Source organism: Ceratotherium simum, chromosome 13 (genome assembly GCF_057802395.1).
Source record: "Ceratotherium simum simum isolate JZ-2026a chromosome 13, ASM5780239v1, whole genome shotgun sequence".
Taxonomy (NCBI): domain Eukaryota; kingdom Metazoa; phylum Chordata; class Mammalia; order Perissodactyla; family Rhinocerotidae; genus Ceratotherium; species Ceratotherium simum.
In genome coordinates, this window is record NC_141912.1 from 49259784 (window position 1) to 49265783 (window position 6000).

The following is a 6000-nucleotide window of genomic DNA, read 5'->3' on the forward strand; positions in this document are numbered from 1 at the left end:
TACAATAGCAAATTTTCCTCTGGCTGCTTTTAAGATTTTTCTCTTTATCACTTGTTTTGAGCAATTTGATTATTATGTGCCTTGGTATTGATTTCTCCATGTTTCTTGTGCTTGGTGTTAATTGAGTTTCTTGGATCAATGAGTTTATAATTTTCATCAAATTTGAAAAACTTTTAGCCATTTTTTCTTAAATATTTTTTCTGTTACTGCCTTAGGGGACTCAAATTACATGTATATTAGGCTTTTAAATTTGTCCCACAAATCTTTTTATTTTTTAAATTCTTTTTTTCCGCTGCAATGTTTAATCTGCTTTTAATCCCATCCAGTGTATTTTTTTATCTCAGATTTTGAGATTTTCATCTCTAGAAGTATAATGGGGGTTAAGAAGAGAGTACATCTCTTCTCAACTTTTTGAACACATATAGTACAGTTATAAAAACAATTTTAATGTCCTTATCCTTTTAACATCTGTGTCAATTCTGGATCAATTTTGATTGTTTGATTATTCTTCTCATTACTTATTGTGTTTTCCTGCTTCTTTGTGTGCCTGGTAATCTTTGATTGGCTTCCAGACATTGTGAATTTTACCTTTTTGGGTACTAGATATTTTGTGTTCATATAAATATTCTTGAGCTTTGTTGTGGGATGCATTTATTTGGAAACAGTTTGATTCAACTCTTGCTTTTAGGGTTTTTTAGGTATTCCAGAGAAGTTTTAGTTTAGGACTAATTATTCCCCACCTCTGAGGCAATACTTTTCTGAGTATTTTACCAATACCTCATGAATTATGAATTTTCATCTGGATGGTGGGAACAGGTACTATTCCTGGCCCTGTGTAAGATAGGCACCATTCCCTCTGATTCTTTTGGGTAGTTATTTCCCTAGCCTCAGGTAGTTTTTTCATATGCATACACTAATTAGTACTCTGCTTAATATTCAAGAGACTCTTTTTCGGTCACCAGGGTTCTCCCTCTGTGTAGCTCTCTCTGGTACTCTGTTTTGCACACTCCAGCTATGTTGCCTCTCTAGACTCTCAGCAACACATTCTCAACTCAGGAGTCTGCTGGGCTCCACCTGGATTTCCTCTCCATGCACCACAACCTAGAAACTCACTCAAGGCAGTAAGCTGGGACTGTAGTAGAGCTCATCTCATTTGTTTTCCATCTACCAAGGATAACTGTGCTTTGTTGCCTATGTCCAGTGTTCTGCCATATATTTTTTTCCATGTTTTGTTGTTGTTGTTGTTGTTTGTTTGGTTCAGGTGAGAGGGTAAATTTGGTCCCTATTAAAACATCCCTATTCAAACAGCCAGAAATGGAAGTTGGAAGATCTCTAAAATATATTAAGTGAAAATATAAACAACAGGCAAAGAGTATGAATAGTATAATTTCAATTGCACAAGGGAACATAAACATATTTGTTTATGTATACATTTTTTTTAGAGTCTATTTAACCTGTTAATAGTAGCAACATCTATTAAGAAGAACAGGATATCTGGGTGATGGTTAAGGAAAGGGAAACTATCACTTGTCATTTAAAAAATATTTGGCACCTTAGATTTTTTGCTATATGCATGTCGTATATGTGTATTATTTTTATAATTTTAGAAAGTTAGAAATTTGAAAAATATGTTGCAGGGAGCCAGGGAGAAAACTTTTTAGTTTCTTCTTATTTCAGAATAAGTTAGGACTTCGGATGTTTGTGTGTGTGTGTGGGTGATGTGGCAGGTTGGGGATGAAGTATTAATTCTGGAGAAATAGTGTGTAAGCTACTATGCTCGCAAATTGGCGGAGCATCGAGGGTCATCCCTCAAGGAAGATAACTTTGATAACATGCAATATGATTGTTTGTTATTATTATTACTGAGAGTTTACCATTCACCTGCCCTATTATAAATATTTAAGTATATATGTAGAATAAACACAATAAGCCTATGAAAACAAGTATTGCTATCACGATCTTTGGTGATAAAACTGAGATAAAAATAAATTAAATAATTTGTCCAAGCTTGTACAACAAGTAAGAGACATAGCTGGGATCTAAACTTAGGCAGTCTGGCTCCAGACAATCATAACATATTGCTCCTCTCATAACTGTTTAAACAAGCTTCCCAGCATCCATTTTGCATTTCGTCTTGGATTTAAGTAGTAATCACCTGGGGATGCTAAGATTAGGCTTGGGTGCAGTACTTGGACATGAAATGGGCAGTAACTTATTTGACTTTGAGCTTCAGTGTCTGAAGATCTAACCCAAGTAGCTGATTCTGTGGGCAGAACTGAATTCTAAGCCTGTTCTAGGGCTTTACCAAGTCATCATCATATAAGGCTCCAAGCAGAGAGGAGGAATTAAAGTGAGAAGCAACAGGATGAAAATAGTGTAAACTTGATTACATGCATGACTGTAAAGCAAGAGTCTGCAAACAGAGACAGGAGCAATTCCCTAAGCCAGAGAGAGTGTGTATTAGTTTGCTAGGGCCCCAACAAAGTCCACAGACCGGGTGGTTCAAACAACAAAAATTTATCTTCTCACAGTTCTAGAAGGAAGAAGTCCAAGATCAAGGTGTCAGCAGGGTTCGTTTCTTCTGAAGGCCTCTCTCCTTGGCTTGTAGTTTGCCCGCTTCTTCGTACGTCTTCTCGTGGTCTTGCCTTCGTGTGTGTCTAAATCCTAATCTCCTGTTCTTATAAGGACCAGTCATATTGGATTAGGGCCCATAAAAATGACTTCATTTAACCTTAATTCCCTTTTTAAAGACTCTGTCCCCAAATACAAATACAGCTACCTTCTGAGATACTTGGGGTTAACACTTCAACATACGAATTTTGGAGGGGACACAATTCAGCCCATGACAGGGTGGTTACAAAAAGCTAAGGCACAGGCAGGTAGGGAGTGGTGAAGGTCATAGACTTGCCTGGATACAAACCATTGAACTGGAATTTTCTGGGCTGAAGTTGATGAGAAAAAAGATGGTTTATGTTCTCGTTTGACTTTTCTTAATTCCCTTTTCCTCAGAAAAGTGTGTGTGAAAGTGGTTGCAAAGCTCTGCTTGTACTTTCTTTTTATATTTTAAAACTATGCCAGAATACTAACTACTATGCAATTCTGATTATAAACATATGTCAAACACAATTGACTTTTACAAACTTAAGTGTTACAAACATGACCTATTGTCTAGATTCTTGAAATATGAGAAAAAAAATTTTCTTGGGGCTGGTCTGGTGGCCCAGCAGTTAAGTTCACGTGCTTTGCTTTGGCGGCCTGGGGTTTGTGGGTTTCGATCCTGGGCGTGGACCTATGCACTACTCATCAAACCATGCTGTGGCAGCGTCCCACATACAAAATAGAGGAAGATGGGCACAGGTGTTAGCTCAGGGCCAATCTTCCTCACCAAAAAAAAAATTTTTTTTCCTCCTTAACTTTCCTCCAAATATTACACCATGATATTTAATTTCTGGACCTAAGGCATAACGAAAAAACAAAAAAAGTGTAGCCTTCAGCATCAAGCAGATAGGAATCTGAATTCAGCTTCTGCTTTTCATTTTGTTGCTTGTGGCAAGTTACTTAAACTCTCTATGGTTCAATATATAGTATTATTCGTCTAAAGGATTTCTCAAAACTGAAATAAATATATAAAAACAATCTGATTTATGGATCGGTTTTCCACCTTTGTTAATGATTGAGCATGTTTTCTATATTTATAGGGCATTAGATTACCAAAATTCCTGCAGTTGGAGGCAGTTTGACCTGTAAAATTTGTCCCATTCTAGTGGGTTGTAGATGGAAATTATTACATAGATAGTTGTTTTTTTAATACAATGTGCTATTATTAATCTGTGCATCTACCTCTCTCACTACAGCCAAGACTATTAGCCGTGATCCTCTTATTGTTTCACTAAGGAAGTCACTTCTGTGGACCATTTATAGGACACCAGAATATCAAACATCTCCATGATTGTTTCTTGGGGATCAAATATAATTGGAATTTGGATTATTTGGTAACCTGTAAACACAGGAAAATGTAACCAGCTATTCATGTAGGTGGCCACCTGTTCAATGAATCAGGACTCTTGAATATACTTGTTTAGTTCTGATAAAATCCCTAGATGAATGAAGTATAGTCTCATATCCTCCCCACCCAGGCAGAGGCCTCTCAAGTTGTACAATAAACAACTTAAAGATTGTTGGTGGAAACAAAGACTGGTAAAGCCTGAAAACATGTAAATTTTTACACTAAACTGTAATGACAGTCAATAATTATAAACAATCTCTTAGATTTCAAATGTGAACCAAAAATACAAAAACTTCAAGAAATAGGCCATCTGAGTAGAGTTTGAGATTTTTAATCAAATCATTCAATCAATCTAAATAGCATTACTTACCACTTTAAATGATTTTGGAATGGATAAGGCATACACATACCAGAAACATTGTTTCAGTGCCTCAGAGTTGGGCTAGGCCTTAGGGCTCTCCCCCAGGAAGAAGGCCTCAGAGCACTCTGCCCACTCCTGAGATGACAAGGGTGTGAAAGGGTTAGATGGGGGCACAGAGGGGCAGGATTTTGCTGACAACTGGGCAGTGACTCCAAAAAGGCAGTAGAGGAGAGAGAGAGATGCCATCTAGTGCAATAAAAGGGAAAAAGGAAGAAAAATAAGAAAGAAAATTAGAAAGAAATAAAGAAGAGACAGAAAGAAAGAAAAAACATTTCAAGTTCATAGATAGCCATACAATATATATAATATTTTTAGGTTCATGAATATTCACATGAATGTATGCATACATATTCAGCCTAAAATCCCCTCAGAGTCTTTAAAGTAGATGAGTGAGAGTCTCTATCTTCATTTCCATATTCACCCTTGAACTTGACCTTATTTTTCTTGCCGTTTTCTTCCTTAGTGTGAATTTTATCCTAGTTTCATTTATAGAAACATAACCCATAATCTATGTAGGCTCACATTTGATAGAATCTCAAATAAAAAATAGATTCAGTAAGCAGAGACTTAATTCAAAAGGATTATTGTAAGGGAGGGATAGGGCTATTGCCACAGGGAGAATGCTGTGACCATGATAAGGTCTGTGAGTATCTTTAGTGTATAGAGAGAAGTAAATAAGGCCAGAAATAATAGGGCGTGTGGAAGCGGGATGACAGGGTGGCAGGACGGGACTGTAGCTCAGAGAATATTTTACCCTTTGGCCAGCCTATTCTCAGGAGGGGTTGTACGCTGGCTCATGCTCAAGATGGACCAAAGTTCAGAGGCCTGGAGGAAGGAGAGAAGCTTAACCAGTCTGGCTAACAGGTATGTTGTTCAGATTGATCAGTGGGATAAGTAGTTCAGCTAATAATTTATGAGGCAAAGGATGGGAATTTGAAGGGTACGTGCCTGGCCTTGTTCTAGATAAACAAGGGCCTTCTGTGAATCTTATCTAATTATATGGGGAATGGTGATTGTTTTTCAATAAACTGTTTTGTTTTCTGCAACACAAAAGGATGAGGTTCCTTTAAACTTCTCTGTTTCCGGAAGCACAGAGCTCAAGTATAATTCATCATTGTCAAATATCTGTTATCTAATATTTGGCATGTTATTGAAAAACTTGTTTAAAACTAGAAAAGGAATTACAGAGTAAAGATCCACACACATGCATTTATTCACCAACCTTTTGTTGCAAGGTCAAGGGCTCTCCTGTGAGTCTGCTGATTGAAATTCCCTATCTTCTTCCTGGCATAAACTATACGAAAAATGCATTGTCTAAGATGTTCAGCTTCAGATTCTTTAAACAACATAAAGAAACTCGACAAGTAATCTGAATGAAGAGTCTTTCTAGATTTTTGTGTTGTTTACTTTCCAGTCTCTATTGTGTTGTTTATATCGAATGCAAAAGCAATTTGTTTGTTTTCTTTTTGTTGTTGTTATTGTTTCAGCAACTTGTGTTTATGGTCTTTCTAATATATCCAACATAGAAATTACTACTTTCATTAATTGCACTTATAAAACATAAGTGAGGATT